Source organism: Sminthopsis crassicaudata, chromosome 5 (genome assembly GCF_048593235.1).
Source record: "Sminthopsis crassicaudata isolate SCR6 chromosome 5, ASM4859323v1, whole genome shotgun sequence".
Lineage (NCBI taxonomy): Eukaryota > Metazoa > Chordata > Mammalia > Dasyuromorphia > Dasyuridae > Sminthopsis > Sminthopsis crassicaudata.
Window position 1 is genome coordinate 230685999 of NC_133621.1, and position 13129 is coordinate 230699127.

Below are 13129 nucleotides of genomic sequence, written 5' to 3' on the forward strand. Positions count from 1 at the left end.
AGAGTTGGATACAATTGAAAAGCAACAACTTTAGTATTACCCAATAAAATGAAAAGCAATGTATGTAAGTTGTTTGTAGCATCCATAGGCAAGAATATCTGGATCAGAAATCCATAGACTGAATTTTAATTATTTCCTGGTTTTATTACTAAATAAATATATCACTCTAGGCAAATCACTCCCCCTCTTAAGGACTCAGTTTCTACATCTATAAAATGGTCATCTTCTCCATGAAGTATGCTTGAAACTGTCCATCCTGTTTGCCATTGATCATGTGGGTATGAGGGATACTAAGTGACACAGTAAATAGAGTTCAAATAGAGCCTCAGACACTTATAACTACTCTACAAAACTGGTAAATCACTTGACTTATATTTGCCTCAGTTTCTTCATTTGTAAAATCAGGATAATAATAGCACTTATCTCCCAGCATGGTGTGAGGATTAAATAAAATAATAATTATATAAAGTGTTTGCTACAGTGCCTGGCACATAGTAAGTACTATATAAATGTTAGCTATTAAATTTATTATCATTATTATTATTATTATTATTTGAGGACTTCTTTCAATTATGAGGTGGTTTAGTGCTAGGAGAACTGGGTGTATTATATGGTAAGCCCCATCCACCATGCCTCCATGACAGTAACAAGAAGTAGGGTGCTATATCAGTTAAAAAAGAGACAGCTTCTGGCTCAGCCTCTGCTTTTGATGCTGGGTATGAGAAAGTAAGTAGAAGAGCATCCATACTACATGTTAAGCACTGGGTTAAGTACTTCATGTAAACATTATATTGTTTGATCCTTACAACAACCTTTTCATAGTTGAGGAAGCTGAAACAGACAGAGACCTTGGTTGAAATCAAGTCTGAATCCTGGCTAAAAGCTCTATCTGAGCCACAAGCTGCCTCCTTGTCCTGAGGTAATGTGCATAATAGATTCCTTGTGAGCAGCTATGGCTATGAGCTATGTATACTTTTTCTCCCACCTCCCTGCAGATCCCATACATGACTAAAAACTATGTCTAAGCCCCTGTTTGCCTTTTCTGCTTTGTTTCTATGTTACCCAGGGTAAATGAATGTATAACAGCCTCAAGGTGGATATGTCCAGATTTAGAGGTTTGATCTCATGATCTGGTGAGATCCAAAGGTCCTGGGTCTAATGAAAGGAGTGATTGGTTGTGGCAGATATAGAAGGGGTTGACTTTGGAAGTGGCATAGTTTGAAGTTCAAAGGAGGTTTAAGTTTGGGTGGAGTGACAGTGTAATGTATGGGCTAGCTCCTTGGAGGGTCTCAGGGTCAGCCAGAATAAGGATAAATCCAAGTCCTTGGTCTTTAGGGGGAGAAGTGAAGGAGGCAGACAAGCTGCCACTCGGCTTGCCAAAGATGTATCCTGGATTCTGGAGTCTGGAGTCTCCAGTCTCTCTCCTCCTCTCCTATAGTCAAGTCACATTGACTTCTCTCCCCCAGCCCTCCAATCTTTCCTATGATTACCTCACTCTCCCCCATTCATCTGGTGCCAGTGGTGAGGAGAGCCATCATCTAAATATATGTTAATAGAGCCATTGACTTATATTGAATAGGTAATTAGCCTTAAGTGCTCTGCATTCTCAGATTCAAGTACACCTATTCAGAGTTTCAGTCCTTTACATCTCCCACTTTCTTTTGTTTTAGAATATAGGTGGTCTCGCCCTCCCTGACTCTCAGAGGGCTGAGAACCCCAAAAAAGGAGGTGATCAAGCCATCCCTGACTTCTCAGGAAGGGAGGTGAAAACACAAAAAGGAGATGATCACCCTCTCCCTGACTTCTCAGGAAGAGAAATGAAAAACACCAAAGGGAAGTGGGGAGTCAAGCCAGATATTGTTAGTGGGTTTCTGGAGTGAAAGGTCTTATTAGAAACAGGTATACACAAATCCATCAGCATGGGAGATATTAGACAAGCACATAGCAATAACACATAGGCTATTAGTGATGACTCTCCCCACAGTCAGTGCAGGCTCCATGTGGTGTTGATGGGGGTTGAGGTCCCTTTAAGATCCCTTTCTGATTCCCCAACCCCCAGGGCTGACCTTTAATTTACAAATCCTGGTCACCTGTATGTGCCAAAATGTTTGTGGCAGCTCCTTTTGTAGTGGCTAGAAACTGGAAAATGAATGGATGTCCATCAATTGGAGAATGGTTGGGTAAATTATGGTATATGAATGCTATGGAATATTACTTTTCTGTAAGAAATGACCAGCAGGATGAAAACAGAGAGGATTGGAGAGACTTACATGAACTGATGCTGAGTGAAATGAGCAGAACCAGGAAATCGTTGTACACTTCAACAACGATACTGTATGAAGATATATTCTGATTGAAATGGATATCTTCAACATAAAGATCTAATTCACTTCCAATTGATCAATGATGGACAGAAACAGCTACACCCAGAGAAGGAACACTGGGAATTGAGTGTAAACTATTTGCACTATTGTCTTTCTACCCAGGTTACTTATACCTTCGGAATCCAATTTTTGCCGTGCAACAAGAAAATTGGATTTACACACATATATTGTATCTAGGTTATACTGTAACACATTAAATATGTATGGGATTGCCTGTCATCTAGGGGAGGGAATAGAGGGAGGGAGGGGACAATTTGGAAAAATGAATACAAGGGATAATGTTGTAAAAAAAAAATTACCCATCTATATTTACTATTAAAAAATTATAATTATAAAATTAATTTTAAAAATCAGAAAAAAAAAAATCCTGGTCACCGGGCTTTCCCAACCCCCACAGTTTAAACCCATTAAATTCTATTCAATGCTGACCCTGGCTGAAAGCCAGCCAGGAGCCTGGGACTCCACCACCTTCAAGATCACCAAGAGTCGCCATTATAAAAGGGGCTACTTTGGAGTCCATGCTTTGCATAAGTCCTAAGCATGGCATCCTTATGTCAGTCATGCCAAGGGTTTCTGTCCACTGGACCTAATCCGGTGCCCTTTTATTTCTACCCTCAACTTTACTAACTAAACTTTACTTCCAAACCCCTACAATAAACCTTTTTTATCAATCTGGGTTTTCAGGCCTGTAAATTCATTTACAGGGGACTCTGTGCGCCATCATGGGACTATTCTTGCACTGACCCAAGAGGGTTTTCCCCTTCCCTAACTCTCATCAATGTAACAAACATGAATTGTACATGTAAATAGGGATATAACAATGTGAATCAACATGGTATTGTAAAAGATTTCCAGAAGTCTTAGAGGAGGGTATGTAAACAACAATCATACATATGCCTCCTTCAGCTGCCAAGAAATAGTCCTAAACCAATCTATTATCCATTACTTCATGTGTCAGGGAATCCAAAGATTCCTGAGGGTTTTCAAGTCCTACAACAATCTTATCATGTCTCAGGGAATCCAGTGATTCCTGAGGGTTTTGAAGTCCTTTATCAGTCTCATTAACAATTTTTTATGTCCATGAGTCAATCACCATAACTGCCAGGCTCTTTCAGTGGTGGGCACAATCAGCGATGGAACCACTGGATGTTTCTTGGGTCTTCTCCTTTGTTTCAAGGGTCCATGCCATCTCTCTCTGATAGACAAGGCAAATATGGCTCGTTGGCACCCATCTGATTTCTTTTCCATCTGTAGAGACACAAGTAAACCCTCTTCCCCAAGCAGTTAACCTATCTGTGGTCCCTTCCATTCACCACTTTCTGGATTTTTCCACATAACCTGGTGATTATCTAAAGATAATGGACCGGCTCACACTGGACACTGCCCTTCTGGAGGGTTATGAAACCTGTCTGGCAGAGTTAGTGTATCTTTATCAAAAATCAAGAAGTTAATTGTATAAAGAGCAGATTTAGAAGTTCTCTAGAGTTATCTGTGACTCCCCCTTTCTTTTGTTTTTGGAGGAGCGACTTAATGTCTCTGTTTCTCCTCTCTGCTATTACCTGTCCTTGAGGATTAAAAGGTATGCCAGTGGTGTATAAAGTCTTATATTGTGCACAAAAGTGTGCAAAATGTTTAGAAGAATGCAGGTCCATTATCTGTTTTTATTGCTTGTGGCACACCCATAATTAATAAAGTTTGAATAAGGAATTCGGTGACCACTCAGGCTGTCTCTTTTGCTGCTAGTATTGCAAAAGTAAATCCTGAAAAGGTGTCTACTACAATATTGATAAAAGTCAGATAACCAAAACATTTATAATGGGTCATATCCATTTGCCAAATTTCCCTGGGGCTCAAACCACAAGTGTTTTTCTTTGGAGGGAGCATAGGAGTGTGGAAAGGAAGGCAAACAGACTTTTACTATGCTCCTAGCTTCCTCTTTTGTTATTCCAAATTGCAAATGTAAAGCTCCAACAGCCTGATGATATTTAGAATGAGATTCTTGGGCTTCTTAAAATAAAGGAGTATTGGCCAACGTGGTTAGAAGGCTATCTGTCTTTGAATTACCATAAAAAAATAGGACCTGGAAGTCTGCTATGTGAGTGGCCATGCAAAATATAAACCTTAGCTGGATGCTTTCTCATTTGCTCTTGAAGTTCCTTAAAGAGCTGATATATATTGGAAGCTACAAATTTTGTTTGGGCTGTGGCAATTCTTTGTACCACACCTACTGAATAGGCCGAATCAGATATTATATTTATATCTCCTGGATAATAAGCAAGAGCTAGAATGATTGCATACAATTCATTCTGCTGAGTGGACTGAAAAGGAGTTCTGACTACTCTCTTTATAGTTAATTCACGAGAGTATACAGCGCAAATATTATGTTTGGATGCATCTGTAAAGATAGTTGATCTTTTAAGAGGAACTGTAGAAACCTTTTCTTCAAGAATCCATCACCAATTATGTAATAGTCTGGTTATCTTTAATGGAGACCCGTGTGTAAAATTTGGAGCCATGGCTAATAAAATTTGCCACTCTGGGATGGTTTCACAGCACACATTAACTTGTGCATTAGGATAAAACTGTATATCTTGCCAGGTCTTATCTGAGATAACTGTACTACTCGCTTAATGGCCTTTAATAAAATTCTAGCCACAAGCATTGGGTAAGGAGTCAGGCTTTGTTCTGGTTATGCTGGGAGGTTCATCCACTCTATCACACTGTCTCCTTGATGAGGGATTGCTGTGGGTGCCTCGTGTAGCAAAAACTGATATTTCTAAGGGTTTTTGAGTGACTCTTTCAACCACATTGGATAAAGCCAGTTCAAATTCTCTCAAAGCCTCTTGAGCTTCTTTTGTAATCTGGCATAGTGAGTTTCAAACACTGTCTCCCTTTAAAATGTAATATAATGTTTGCAATTGATAGGTAGTCAAGCCTAACACTGGATGATGCATCCATTGAATCTCTCCTATCAATTTCTGAAAATCATTTAAGATGTTTAGCTTCTCTGTTCTAAAGGAAAGTTTTTGTACTGTAAGTACCTTAGGGTATACTTCATATCCTAAATATTGAAAAGGAGCATGTCTTTGAATTTTTTCTGGAGCTTTGTGCAATTTATAATTCCTTAGTGTTTACATGGATTTTTGTAGACATGCCTCTAACATTTGTTCCTCGGGTGCACATCCAAGTATATCATCTACGTAATGTAACTACATAACTTTTGGAAATGCTTTTCTTACTGGAGTAAGAGTAGCAGCAACATAAATTTGGCATATAGTAAGGCTGTTTTTCATTCCCTGATTATGATGATTTTATTAATGAAAAGATCCAAAGTCTAAGTAAGGTCCAGATGATCCTATACATGCTTCTCTTTGCTTGCCTCAGGGAGTAACTAGGCTTCTAGATTGTTTACTGCAACTCAGACTCCTGATGCTGCCCCCTGCTATCAAAGACCTGAGAGTTTTATTCAATCCCCATCACATTTAGATAGATAATTATGGAAGCTGAGGGATAAAATATATAATTTCACCTTTTTTTGTTTGCTTTTTTCTTTCTAATGGTTTTTCCCTTTTGTTCTGATTTTTCTTTCACAACATGACTAATATGGAAATGTTTTAAATGATTATACATGTTTAACATCAGATTGCTTGCTGTCTTGGGGAGCAGGGTATAAAGCAGGGAAGGAAAAATTTAGAACTCAAAATCTTATGAAAATTAATATTGAAAACTCTCTTCATGAATAATTGGGAAAAATTAAATACTATTGAGGGAAAAATTTCCAACTCTTCATTAATCCATTTGGGTTTGGGGATTGTGTTTTTTCACCAAGGTGAAACTCATTTTGCTTCTGCAACTAATTGTGTTACTTTAATTAAATTATTTAATCATTCAGTGTCCAAATTCTTAATCAACAGGCATTAAATGCCTTCAATTTGCAAAGCACTATGCAAATTGTTTGATACAAAAAGAGGCAAAAAGAAAGTCTCTGCCTTCAATGGGCTTCATTTTAATGGAAAAGACAACATACAGAGTTGTCTATCATTTTCCTTCTCCAAACCATTTTACAGATGAGTTAGCTGAGGTAAACAGAATTGAGTGAATTAGAAAGTGTCTAAGGTGGGTATTGAACTATGAGTTCAAGTTCGAGATATCTATCTCCTCTAATTGGGATTTAGTATTCCTTTTGTGTATAAGAATAAATGACCTGTTACATAACTGATTGATTCAGTACATTGAGTGCCCTTTTTATTTTCCCCTTTTAGGAAGGATCTAGAAGTGAGCCATAACATAAGATATAAGCAAAATTTTTCCTTGTGCACTATGAAGAGTTTTTTTTTTAATGAGATGAAGATTGTGAAAACAGAGACTGTGAAAACTTCCTCTCATTAGAAATAGGTTCTTCTAGCACTGAACTGGGTTCGAACTGCAGCTTTGGTACAGAACAGGGAATGGATGCAGAACACTATCTTTTGAGTGGATTCTAAAGGTTGAAAGAGAATATAATAAAATCATAGAATTTCAAAGCTGGAAAGGATCTTGAGATATTCTGTAGTTCAATTTATTGATTTGATTGAGTCAGTCTTCAGCAGGAAGCTGTCCCCAACTTCTCTTAATTCCAGTACTTTCCCCCTGTTATTTCCTATTTGTCCTATGTATAAACTTGTTTTAGATATGTTGGTCTGTATGTTGTCTTTTCCATTAAAATGAAGCCCATTGAAGGCAGAGACTTTCTTTTTGCCTCTTTTTGTATCAAACAATTTGCATAGTGCTTTGCAAATTGAAGGCATTTAATGCCTGTTGATTAAGAATTTGGACACTGAATGATTAAGTAATTTAATTAAAGTAACACAATTAGTTGCAGAAGCAAAATGAGATCTCACTTCATATTATTGTTAGGATACAAGGAAAGAAATTATCTGAAAGCATATGGAAAAAAGTAAAAATTGTTATACAAATGCAAAATTATTTTTATTGTCTCTTCAAAAGGGAGTTCAGTAGTTCTAAAACATCTCTTAAATTCAGCAATATTGTTCTTTGTTCTTTAAAAGGCTTTGTATCTTTAATTTACTTTAGTGACTATTATGTTTCTGATAGGTCTTGGCCATCAAATGTTGGGAAGAAGGGTTAGTGTTGGACTCCAAAAATATACTGGCCAGTGTGATGGGTTGCCTCAAAAGAATCTGTAGGCTTAGACCATCTCCAAATTAAGGGACAAAGATTTTATTAGACTAACAGCAGGCTAAATCCATAAGGGTTTTTAGCAAAGAAAAGGGGTTTTAACAATTAACAAGGATAAGACAAGAGCTCAGTTCCCTACCATAACTCACAATTAACCAGGTAAAATCTTGCAAGTAGGGATTTCTCCATTGATTGGCAGACTAAATTCTTAAAGTTTAGTGTGAGAAGTGGATGTGGATTTAGTCTCCACAGTTATGAAAATTAAATTGGAGAAATAAAAAAAGTTAGAAAATGTAACCCTACAAAAGAATCTAATCAGGGATGGAGGTTTTAGATTTCAGTAGGAGTCCTCTGAACATTATCTCCTCAGATTATCATATTCCCCAATAAGATTATAAATTCCTTGGGAGCAGGGACTAGCAATGTAATGAGGGGGTGGAGATTCACATTCTGTAATTTCTGTTAACACTCAATTAATAGAGAGTAGAGGGACTTGTGCTTCAGGATAGGAAATAAAACACTGTCTTTGCAATTTCAAAAGTGTGTCTACTCACTAGGTACCTATTCCTGCAAGAATGCAAAATACATCTTTCCTGTATTTATCAGTGAGTTGGTGGAGTTCTTGGTAAGATCATTTGTTTCTTACATTTAGTAACCTAAATGAGTTAGTAGGCCCTGTGATGCTTAGGAAATGGAATAATCCTAAAAAGGGAGTTAGCTATAACAAGGAGAAGGATATTACAGTATGAGTAACCTTGAGAGTAACTTGGACTTTCTGATTGGATACAGTCACTGTATCTCTTACTCCAGACCCAGAACTCTATCCACTGCTGCCATTTAGCTACCTTCTTTTGGTGATTATAATGAGTTAAATTATTATTCTATATAGCTAATGACTCATGAACATGAATACTTTAATCTCTCCTTAATTACAACCCTTCATCTCTTAACATCCTATTGGAAGTCATTTCTGTTCCTTTTCCAATCTATTCTTTCTCCAAACTTCCCTATTTCTCCTCTCAGTAACCAAGGTATTTATGGTCTTTTGTTCTTCCCTTTCCCTCACTTCTAATATCCAATCACTTGCCAAATACTGCTGATTCCATCTCCATAGGATCTCTCATCTATTTATTCCATTCTGTCTAATCACACAGCCCTATTGTAATACAGGTATAAAAATATATATTTGGAAATGTTGCTTCTTAATGGGGATGAGCAAGGGGGAATCCATATGTAATAACTCATTTCTAAACATCTATGTGACAGAGAACATGCAACTGGTTATAGGGATCAACCACCAAAGAACATAAATGTCAATGGGACATGTAATTGGGGTGGGGACTCACATACACATGGGAGAATGCTCTGGATAGGTTGTAACTTTTGGAGTACCCAGGCAATGGGGAATCAGGGGAAGGAATTGCATTTTGAGAGAGGTATAAAAAGTGATGCTTTAGTACTTTAAGGTATGTTCCTATTTGTTGTTGAAGTATACAATGATCTCTTGTTCTGCTCATTTTATTTAGCATCAGTTCATGTAAGTCTCTCTAGGCCTCTCTGTATTCATCCTGTTGGTCATTTATTACAGAACAATAATATTCCATAATATTCATATACCACAATTTATTCAGTCATTCTCCAATTGATGGGCATCCACTCAGTTTCCAGTTTCTAGCCACTACAAAGAGGGCTGACACAAACATTCTTGCACATACAGATCCCTTTCCCTTCTTTAAGATCTCTTTGGGATACAAACCCTGTAGCAACACTGCTGGGTCAAAGAGTATGCAAAGTTTGGTAACTTTTTGAGCATAGTTCCAAAATGCTCTCCAGAATAGTTGGATCTGTATCAGTGACCCAGTTCTCCCACATTCAATAGTGATTTGGAGCACCTCTTCATGTGACTGCATGTAGTTTTAATTTCTTCATCTGAAAATTGTCTGTTCATATCATTTGACCATTTGTCAGTTGGAAAATGGCTTCAATTATTATAAATTTGAATCAGTTCTCTATATATTTTAGGAATGGGGCCTTTATCAGATCCTTTGGGTATAAAAGTGTTTTCCATTTTATTGCTTGGGATATCCATTTTTGCAAGATTGTGAATAAAAATCTTTTCCTGACTTCATTACTGAGTCTGCAGAATTCTTGGTAAGATGATCATATCCCTGCTTTTTCTGAATATAAAAAATTTTATATTCAGAGCAAGTAGGCAGTAGAAGCCATGAACACCATGCAAGTATGCAAGATCTGCTATTTTCAATATGAACATGCTACTTTACATATCTGTATCTATAACTACAAATATCTTACTAGAAAGATATACTCCTGGACACTATGTTCCAGGAAATTATCAAAGAGAACTGCCCTGATGTTTTACAAACGGGGTAAAATAGACATTGAAAAAATTCATCAAAACGCCAAGAAATATACTGGCCAAGTTCAAGAACCATCAGATGAAGGAAAAAATACTGGAAGCTGCTAGAAAAAAGCAATTCAGATATGGAGGAGCCACAATAAGGATAACCCAGGATCTAGCAGCGTCCACATTAAAAGAACGAAGGGTCTAGAATATGATATTCCAAAAGGCTAAGGAACTTGGTATGCAGCCAAGAATAACTTACCCAGCAAAAATGAGCATCATTTTCTAGGGAAGAAGATGGACATTTAACGAAATAAATGAATTCCATCTATTCTTGATGAAAAAACCAGACCTACATAAAATGTTTGATGTTCAAATACAGAACTCAAGAGATTTCTAAAAAGGTAAAAAGAAATCTTGAGAAGTATATTTCTGCCATAAAGATATGTAAAGAACACATGTATAATTTATTCTAGAAACTAGAGGTGGAAATGAAATTATATCATAAAAAAGGGTAAAGTGGTGGTACTACATCTCATGAAGAGGCAAAGGTAACCTATTATATCTGAGAGAAAGAAAGGAAGGGGATGAACATAGTGTGTATCAATAGACATATTCGATTTATGGTGAAACTTCTTTCACTTCATTGAAAAGTGAGAGGGAAGGAGTAAGCTAAGGGGAAGGGAATACAGAAATTGTGAGGAAAAGGGGTAAAATGGGAAGAGAAACTTTAAGGTGGGGGAGGGATACTAAAAAGGGAGGGCTGTGAAAAGCAAGTGGTGTTCACAAGGTTAATACTGGGTAGGGGGGTAAGAGGGAAGGAAAGGAGAAAAGCATAAGCAGGGGTTAACAGGATGGTAAGTAATATAGAATTAGTCATTCTAACCATAAATGTGAATGGGGTAAACTCCTTAATAAAGAGGAAGCAGTTAGCAGACTGGATTAAAAGTCAGACTCCTACTATATGTTGTTTACAGGAAACACACCTGAAACAGGGTGATACATTCAAATTAAAAGTAAAAGTAAAAGGGTGGAGCAGAATCTACTATGCTTCAGGTGAAGCCAAAAAAAGCAGGGGTAGCCATCCTCATCTCAGATCAAGCAAAAACAAAAACTGATTTAATTAAAAGAGATAAGGAAGGGCATTATATCCTGCTAAAAGGTAGCATAGATAATGAAGCAGTATCAATATTAAACATATATGCACCAAGTGGTGCAGCATCTAAATTCTTAAAAGAGAAACTAAGAGAGCTGCAAAAAGAAATAGACAGCAAAACTATAATAGTCGGAGATCTCAACCTTGCACTCTCAGAATTAGATAAATCAAACCACAAAATAAATAAGAAAGAAGTCAAAGAAGTAAATAGAATACTAGAAAAGTTTGATATGATAGATCTTTGGCGAAAGCTAAATGGAGACAGAAATGAGTATACTTTCTTCTCAGCAATTCATGGAACCTATACAAAAATTGATTATATACTAGGACATAAAAACCTCAAAATCAATTGCAGTAAGGCAGAAATAGCAAATGCATACTTTTCAGACCATAATGCAATTAAAATTACATTTAATAAAAAGCCAGGGGAAAATAGACCAAAAAATAATTGGAAACTAAATAATCTTATACTAAAGAATGATTGGGTAAAACAGCAAATCATAGACATAATTAATAACTTCACCCAAGAAAATGACAATAATGAGACATCATACCAAAATGTGTGGGATACAGCCAAAGCAGTAATAAGGGGAAGTTTTATATCTCTACAGGCCTACTTGCATAAAATAGAGAAAGAGAGGGTCAATGAATTGGGCTTACAACTAAAATTGCTAGAAAAGGAACAAATTAAAAACCCCTAGACAAACACGAAACTTGAAATTCTAAAAATAAAAGGTGAGATTAATAAAATTGAAAGTAAAAAAATTATTGAATTAATTAATAAAACTAAGAGTTGGTTCTATGAAAAAAACCAACAAAATAGACAAACCCTTAGTAAACCTGATTAAAAAAAGGAAAGAGAAAAAGCAAATTGATAGTCTTGAAAATGAAAAGGGAGAACTCACCACTAATGAAGAGGAAATTAGAACAATAGTTAGGAGCTACTTTGCTCAACTTTATGCCAATAAATTCGATAATTTAAATGAAATGGAAGAATACCTTCAAAAATATAGCTTGCCTAGATTAACAGTGGAAGACATAAGTAGTCTAAATAGTCCCATTTCAGAAAAAGAAATAGAACAAGCTATTAACCAACTCCCTAAGAAAAAATCCCCAGGACCAGATGGATTTACATGTGAATTCTACCAAACATTTAAAGAACAACTAACTCCAATGCTATATAAACTATTTGAAAAAATAGGGATTGTAGGAGTCCTACCAAATTCCTTTTATGACATAGACATAGTACTGATACCTAAACCAGGTAGATTGAAAACTGAGAAAGAAAACTATAGACCAATCTCCTTCATGAATATTGATGCTAAAATCTTAAATAAGATATTAGCAAAAAGACTTCAGAAAATCATCCCCAGGATAATACACTATGATCAAGTAGGATTTATACCAGGAATGCAGGGCTGGTTTAATATTAGGAAAACTATTAGTATAATTGACCATATTAATAATCAATTTAATAAAAACCATATGATCATTTCAATAGATGCAGAAAAAGCATTTGATAAAATCCAACATCCATTCCTACTAAAAACGCTTGAGAGTATAGGAATAAATGGACTATTCCTTAAAATAATAAGGAGCATATATTTAAAACCGTCAGTAAACATCATATGTAATGGCGATAAACTGGAACCTTTCCCTGTAAGATCAGGAGTGAAACAAGGTTGCCTACTATCACCATTACTATTCAATATAGTACTAGAAACACTAGCCTCGGCAATAAGAGCTGAGAAAGAGATTCAAGGAATTAGAGTAGGAAATGAGGAAATCAAACTATCACTTTTTGCAGATGACATGATGGTATACTTAGAGAACCCCAAAGACTCTGATAAAAAGCTATCAGAAATAATTCGGAACTTTAGCAAAGTTGCAGGATACAAAATAAATCCACATAAATCCTCAGCATTTTTATACATTACCAACACAATCCAAGAGCAAGAGATACAAAGAGAAATTCCATTCAAAATAACTGTCGATAGTATAAAATATTTGGGAATATATCTACCAAAGGAAAGTCAGGAATTATATGAA